An 8972-nucleotide genomic window follows, 5' to 3' on the forward strand; every position below is an offset into this window, starting at 1 on the left:
TGACAAGAGTTTCGAAATTTGACATTTCGTTATGAATTGAATAAATTGGATTGGAAGAATCGCAATTATAATAAATTTTTCTATACTTTTTCCAAATTATTCACTCAATAAATCAGAAATCGGTAATTAAAAGGAAAAAAAGAGAGGTAATACTTCAATTATTGGACTAACCATACCATTTCCATCTTCCCATTAGTAGAATAACACAAGTAGACCTGGTTTGTTTAATCAGGCTTCACATGCATGGCAAAACAAAATCCTCAAAAAGTCAACTACATACTTAGTCGTGTACAATGAATCAATATCTAAGCTCCTCCCCCAAAAAGGTTGGTTCCTTAGCCATGAGAAGGATCTCGATTTGCTCCGGTTACACTGCAATTTTGCTGCCTTATTTGGTCTACAATACTCCTACTACAAGGACGGATGTAAGATTTCATGTTGGAAGTCAAATTTAAAATTTTTAAAATTTCAGGGGGTAAACTTTAACTTATAAAATTCTATAGAAACGAAAACAAATTTTCAATAAAAAATACATAAAAGAATTTAAAATATATAATAATCTTAAATTTTTAGGAATGATTGCCTCCACTCTGTTGAAAGTATTGTTAAAAGTTAAGTTCAAAGTTTGGCAACCAACTTTGAAAATATGATTTTAAAAGTTTGGTAAATGTTTTTTTTAAAAATGGTTTTCAAAGTTTGGTAAATGTTTCTTTGAAAAATAGTTTTTTAAAGTTTGATAGATGTTTGTTGAAAAATGATAATGAAATCATCACAATTAATCCCTGGACTTTAGGGTATTTACAAGATTAAGTCCTTAAGTTTCAACTATAAATACCCTAGCTCATTTAGCTTCAAAATCATCCCAAATCATTTTCTTTATCCCAATACTAGAGAGCTTTCTTGTGAGTAGTGAGTGTTTTGTAAACACCTGTAAATTTTCTCTCTTAGTAAAAGATCTGCAACAGTCCGGAGACGTAAGCAAAATTGGTTGAACTCCGTTATCAATTTCGGGTATTATTTTTCCGCTTTTATTTCGCATTCTCACTAATCTAGTTATAGGAAAATTACTCGTACTTGTTTATTTCCCAACAACTGGTAATCAGAGCTTTTGGTTGTGAATTTTGTCATTTTTGTGAGGCTACTATTCATGTGAATAGTGAATTTCATGAATAGTAAAATTTTGTCGGCGATACGAATTTGTCAACGGAGGTGTTATAATACACGACGGTTCACGAAAATTGTCAGAAACGATCCAAAGAAGCCAGATTCGAGTGGGAGCGATGGCTGCAGACGAAGGGAATGTGAAAATTGAAAAGTTTGATGGTGCGGACTTTGGCTTTTGGAAGATGCAGATTGAAGATTTTTTGTACCAGAAAAATCTATATCAACCTCTATCAGGAAAGCAACCAGAGGGTATGAAGAATGAAGACTGGGCTCTACTCGACAGACAAGCCCTCGGAGTTATCCGACTGACGTTATCCCGCAATGTTGCTTTCAATATAGCAAAGGAAAAAACCATATCGGGTCTTATGGCATCTCTCTCCAGTATGTATGAGAAGCCATCAGCCTCAAACAAAGTTAATTTGATGAGGCGATTATTCAATTTGCGGATGACGGAAGGGGCATCAGTGGCTCAACACCTAAATGAACTCAACACAATCACAACCCAATTGAGTTCCGTGGAAATTGAATTCGATGATGAAGTTTGAGCTTTAATTCTCTTATCATCTCGACCTAGATAGTTGGAATGCTACTGTTATAGCAGTTAGCAGCTCGTCGGGAAATAGTAAATTGAAATTCGACGATGTTCGGGATCTGGTACTAAGCGAAGAAATTCGACGGAGAGAATCGGGTGAAGCATCAATCTCCTCAGCCTTGCACACAGAGTCTAGAGGGAGAACTTCAGAAAGAAATTCAAATCGTGGCAGATCCAAATCCAAAAGGGGAAAATAAAGAACAGGAAAAAAAGATTTTACCTGTTATAACTACGGCAAGAAGGGTCATTTTAAAAAAGATTGTCGAGGACTGAAGAAAAATATCGGCGCACTGGAATCTGCCAATGTGACAGAGGATACATGTGATGCCATGATTCTAAGTGTCAACAGTCCGATTGAATCTTGGATCTTGGATTCAAGAGCATCTTTCCACTCTACCCCATACCGAGAAATCATGGAGAACTATGTCAGTGGTGATTTTGGGAAGGTTCATCTAGCTGATGATGAAACCTTGAAGATCGTCGAAAAATGAGACATACGATTAAAGTTGTTAAACCAGACCAACTGGATGCTAAAAGGAGTAAGACATATTCCTGGCCTCAAAAGAAATTTGATTTCCGTAGGACAGCTTGATGGAGAAGGATATAACACAACTTTTTCAGGATGTGAATGGAAGATTACCAAAGGAGCACTCGTCATTGCTCGTGGTAAGAAGACTGGTACTCTCTATGTAACCTCAAATTTAGAGAATATCATTGCAGTAGCAGATGCTGATGGAAAATCAAACCTATGGCACCAAAGGCTTGGCCATATGAGCGAGAAAGGGATGAATACACTTTTGTCAAAAAGGAAGCTGTCGGATCTAAAGAGTGTAGATGTCTGACTATGCGAGGATTGCATCTTTGGCAAACAAAAGAAAGTCAGTTTTGCAAAGATTGGCAAGACACCCAAGGCAGAAAAGTTAGAGTTGGTTCATACTGACGTATGGGGACCATCTCTAGTTCCATCTTTTGTAGGCTCATTATATTATGCCACCTTCATCGATAATTCTACAAGGAAGGTGTGGGTTTATTTTCTAAAGAAGAAATCAGAAGTCTTTGATACCTTCAGAAAATGGAAGGCCATGGTGGAAAATGAGACTGGTTTGAAAGTCAAGCGGTTGAGGTCTGACAATGGAGGAGAGTACAAAATAGAAGATTCAGAGATTTCTGCGCAAATAATGGGATCAAGATGGAGACAACAGTTCCCATGACACCGCAGCCGAATGGCGTAGCAGAGCGCATGAACAAAACTCTGAATGAACGTGCCAGAAGCATGAGGATACATGCCGGATTACCTAAATTTCTATGGGCTGAAGCTATCAACACTACAACTTACCTAATCAACCGTGAGCCCTCAGTTCCCTTGGATGGTGGAATACCGGAGGAAGTTTAGAGCAAGAAAGAAATAAACCTTTCACACTTAAGAGTGTTTGGTTGTATTTCTTATGTACACATGGACTCTGCTGAAAGAAGTAAACTTGATGCTAAGTCAAACAAATGTGCCTTTTTTGGTTATGGTGGTGATGAGTTCGGTTACCAATTTTGGGACTAAACAGAGATGTCATTTTCAATGAGAATGTGATGTACAAAGACAGGTCAACCAAAGAATCAAGTAGCTCAAATATCAAAACTGAAACAAAGGAATTTGCTGAGTTCGAGGAGATTTCTGGAAATGATGTTCAGACCAGTCCTGAAGCAGTTCAAGAAGAACCAGGCACACTAGAACTAAGACGCTCCTCCAGAATTCCTAAACCAACCCAGCGTTATTCGCCTTCTTTTCACTACTTGTTGCTGACTGACAATGGTGAACCAGAGTGCTATGATGAAGCAATGCATGTGGAGGATTCAGTCAAGTGGGAGGATTCTATGAAAGATGAGATGGACTCACTTATGTCAAATCAGATGTGGGAATTAGCTGAATTACCACCAGGCAAGAAAGCTCTCCATAACAAGTGGATTTACAGGATAAAAAAAGAGCATGATGGGAGAAAACGCTACAAAGCAAGATTGATTGTCAAAGGTTTTCAGTAAAAAGAAGGTATTGACTACAATGAAAATTTATCTCCAGTCGTAAAACTGTCTACAATCAGATTGGTGTTGAAAATTGTAGCTGCAAAAAATCTACATCTTGAGCAGTTAGATGTAAAGACAGCTTTCCTTCACGGTGATTTGGAGGAAGAAATCTATATGAGGCAGCCAGAAGGCTTCATAGAGACAGGCAAGAAAAACCTGGTATGCAAGTTAAAGAAGAGCTTGTATGGTTTAAAACAAGCTCCTAGACAGTGGTACAAGAAGTTCGATAACTTCATGAGTAGCAGTGGTTTTACCAGATGCCAAGCAGATCATTGTTGCTACATCAAGATGTTTGACAACAACTTCATTATTTTATTGTTGTATGTTGATGGCATACTCGTTGTAGGCTCAGACATACAAGAGATTATAAACTTAAAGCAAAAATTGTCGAAGCAGTTTGCTATGAAAGATCTGGGCGCTGCAAAGAAGATTCTTGGGATGAGGATCAAGAGAGACACAAAGTCGGGGACTTTGATGTTATCATAGGCTGAGTACATCAACAAAGTACTTTCCAGGTTCAACATGCAAGATGCTAAACCAGTAAGTACACCTTTAGGTGTTCATTTTAGACTCTCCAAAGAACAATCACCAAAGACGGAAGAAGAACGTGCACACATGGTGAAGGTGTCGTATGCCTCAGCAATTGAAAGTCTGATGTATGCCATGGTTTGTACCAGACCAGGTATTGCTCAAGCAGTGGGAGTTGTTAGCAGGTACATGAATAATCCGGGCAAAGTACACTGGGAAGCTGTCAAATGGATCCTCAGATATCTGTGGGGTACTACAAACAAATCACTTTGTTTCAAAGGTGGAGATACGATACTGACAGGCTATGAGATGCTAACTTAGTTGGAAATGTTGACATCAGAAGGAGCACTACAGGGTATGTCTATACTCTAGGAGGTACTGCAGTGAGTTGGGTTTCTCAACTACAGAAGATAGTTGCTCTCTCCACAACTGAAGCAGAATATGTCGCTGTTACGGAAGCCAGCAAGGAGATGGTTTGGCTCTAAAGTTTCTTGGAAGAGTTAGGCAAGAAACAAGAAAACAATGTCTTGTATTGCGACAATCAAAGTGCTATTCATGTAGCAAAGAATCCGTATTTTCATTCCAGGACAAAACACATACAATTGAGATATCATTTTATCTGGTCTTTTCTGGAAGATGGGATTTTGAAGCTTGAAAAGATTAGTGGAGCTCAAAATCCGGCAGACATGTTGACAAAGACGGTGACCACTGACAAACTGAAGTTGTGTTCAGCTTCAGTTGGCATGCTAGAATAACAGGACCAGAAATGCTGCTGCATTGATTGAGGTGTAAAGACAGATTAAAATCAGTCTTCAAGTGGGAGATTGTTGAAAGTATTGTTAAAACTTAAGTTCAAAGTTTGACAACCAACTTTGAAAAAATGATTTTCAAAGTTTGGTAAATGTTTTTTTTGAAAATGGTTTTCAAAGTTTGGTAAATGTTTCTTTGAAAAATAGTTTTTCAAAGTTTGATAGATGTTTGTTGAAAAATGGTAATGGGATAATCACAATTAATCCCTGGACTTTAGAGTATTTACAAGATTAAGTATTTAAGTTTCAACTATAAATACCCTAGTTCATTTAGCTTCAAAATCATCCCAAATCTTTTTCTTTCTCCTAATACTAGAGAGCTTTCTTGTGAGTAGTGAGTGTTTTGTAAACACCTGTAAATTTTCTCTCTTAGTAAAAGATCTGCAGCAGTCTGGAGACGTAAGCAAAATTGGCTGAACTCCATTATTAATTTCGGATATTATTTTTCTGCTGTTATTTCGCATTCTCACTAATCTGGTTATAGAGAAATTACTCGTACTTGTTTATTTCCCAACACCCGCCGCTCCGTGCATCCCCGACTACAAATCTAGCATAACTTCACCCTTCATTTTCAGACAATATGTGACCTTGGAGGAAATTTCAAATTCATGCTATCGTTGCTGCTTGGTGTAGCAATATTATATCTAATCCATTATTATTTTTAACATTGTTTTAATAAACAAGTTATCCAAAAATAAATTTTACTTAATAATTTTTCATCAGTGGCACAATTTAGTTTGAACAAAGAAAAATAAAATGTATTACTTATTTTAAATAGATATTATTTTAAAGCTCGTGCAATAATCATAGTTTTATTATTATTTAAACTTATGTAATCAAAATTCAATATTATAAATTCAATTGCGATAATTATCAGAAATTAAAAGAAAAATAAATAGTAAAATAACATTTATATATAGGGAAGGTCATGGATCAGGTTGAGTCGGTTTTTTTACCCACTCATATTCGACCCGAAAGTTAAACCCCTTCACTTGCATTTGACTCGGTTTTGGAAGGTTTCACCCAATTTAAAGCTTAATATGATTTTTAGATCAAAATCTGTACTCGACCCGATATATATAATTCATTTTTAATAGGTAAAATACAATAAGGACTTGATTTTAAAACTAGAAAGAGATATTTTTACAATTATTTCTAAATATATAGGGATAATTATAATATTATGTTGGATCGATTAAATTTTTTTACTCTGAACTCAAACTTTGTCCAATCCAATTCGACCCATTAAAAAAATGATTCGACTTAAACTTAGATTTTTAAATAAAAACTGATTCAATAAGATAAGTTGAATCAAAACCCATCATATCTGAGATGAAATAATAATCCCTATTTATATATAATATAATATTACAATTATTGTTTAAATCCCGGAAAATTACCTTTCCAAAATGGAAATTTAGTCATTAAGGAACAAATTGGAGTAAATAGAAAGAAAAGTTGGGTCATAAGGCTTTAGTAAGAGCACGTGCCATAGAAACCGCCCAACCCAAACACAGCCTTAAATAATCTTACGAATAAAGAAATTGCCCTCTCTTTTTAATCTTTCGCTTGCCTATTTCAAAAGTATTTGCGAACACAAGTCACATGGACTAAACAACTGTGATGTACAAGGTTTGATCAATGCACGAATAGATCGATATTAGTGATTAAAATGATCGTTACTATCTCTAGAGATTTCAAATTTGAACATCAAAGATTACATGATATTTAAACGTTTATTGTCATAATAGATAATACTACTTGTAAATAACCTAGATTAATAAAAAAAAGTTTATTAATAAATAATATAAGAATCAATAATTCCTGACCATTTATTTTGATTAATTAATAAGTTTTTATTATTATTTTCTATAGTTAAATTCTTCACTAATTTCTTTTTTTGGTTGTCATTCGATTCCAAGACTACGCCTTGACTAATCTGGACTGATCCAAATTGTACGCCCGACTTTTGATAAAATTCTTTGCTATTTTAATATCATATAAGTATCTTATTTAACTTTTTTTAAATAATATAAATATCATCATAAGATAATATCTTTTTTTCATCCATTAATAACATACAATTTTAGAAAAGAAAAACATTTCCTTTAAAACACTAATGTTGTTTAATTTTAAATTCAGTAATAATAATGAAAGACGAAAAAAGCAAGTTGGTCAACCGCCAAGACAATACAGGAGCATGTGCCTGTACTCTTTCATCGTCGAAAATGCCGGTAAATTAGGACAGTAATTCCCTACCCTCATATTATATATGTCTGTACATTAGGAGTGTATTAGGTTTGGTTCGGTTCGGTTTTTTATCAAAAATTGAACCGAATCGAAATAAACGGGTTTTTAATATTTAAATCGAAACCGAAACTGAATAGTTAAAAAATCGAAAAAATTGAAATTGGTTTTTTTTTGGTTCGGTTGGTTTTTTTAACGGTTTGGGTTTTTCAGTTCAGTTCGGTTCGGTTTATCGGTTTTTCAATAAAAAAATCACTTGAAACTATAATTTTTTTTACAAAAATTGCCTATTCGGTTCAATATGAAACAAATAGGTTCCATATGAAAAACTCGAACCGAACCGAATCAAAAAAATAAAACTTTTAAACCGAACCGAAAACCAAACCATTTAAAGCCAAACCAAACCGAACCGAACCGTTTTACTCGATTCATATCGATTTTTTAATTTTCTCAATTTCGTTGCTCAACCTTACTGTACATACAGCACTCAATCATTATCATCTCTAAAAAACCTAGCTTTCTGGTATTGCTTCAAACACCTCTTTCTTAATCCAAACAATCATCAACCAATTACTTGAAACAAAATGGATTCCGATCGCCGTAGAGGATTGTTTTCCGGCGATGAAAAGTTCTCCGATGGAATCATCTCAAGAAACTCATCACTCGGATACTCTTCCCGGATATATTACTACCGGAGCTCCCAAGGGATACATTTTAACTGGGAAATGCAGCCGGGCACACCGAAGGGACCTAAAAAGGAAGATACCCTCCCGCCGATCAGTCCGCCTCCGGCGGTGCTTAGCCTCGGCTTACCCAAACCTCGTATCGAAATCGTCGATGTCGACCCTAAGCCTTTCAAACTAAGGGTGTTGAAGTATTGGAAACAAGGGAAAAGAAGCCATGGTAACAACAACAGCAAGAAGCTTGATCAGGTCCATAAGTACTACTCGAGTTGTGAGATGAGCAGCTCCGACGACGGGGAGTTCATGGCGTCGCCGCCACGGATATCAAGCTCTTCTTCGTCGTCGTCGTTCTCTTTCTCGATTGCATCACCGAGTCCATCGAGGGGCTCATCGGTTAACAGACATTACGGTTGCAGTCCCTTGCATTTTTCTTCCTTCCGTCTTGGCGTTTCAAAGTTAAGGTTACGTTGATCATCATTATACGCTTCTTCTTTAACTTGAACTAAATAATATATAATATATCAGTCTGGAAATTTATGTTTTTCCCTTTTCATGAAATGTCATGTACGTAAACTTAAATGTAAAACTAGTTTTGTAACCAAAATGACACTTAAATGTACGTACACTTAAATAATAATAATTTAGAACTTGTTTAGTTTTCATTTTTTTAAATAAATTTACGCTATCTAATTTGTTATGGTCTTCATTTAGATTGTTTCGATGTATAATAATATTTCATCCGTTTATAATTTAATAACACAAATATTTTTTTATTGACAATATAAAACAGATAGCAACATCGACATTTCATATTCACATATAAAAAAATATATAAATTTTGTTTGGACAGACAGTGCAAAAATTTGTAAACCACTG

Source organism: Hibiscus syriacus, unplaced genomic scaffold (genome assembly GCF_006381635.1).
Source record: "Hibiscus syriacus cultivar Baekdansim isolate YM2019G1 unplaced genomic scaffold, ASM638163v2 tig00111582_pilon, whole genome shotgun sequence".
NCBI classification, from domain to species: Eukaryota; Viridiplantae; Streptophyta; class Magnoliopsida; order Malvales; family Malvaceae; genus Hibiscus; species Hibiscus syriacus.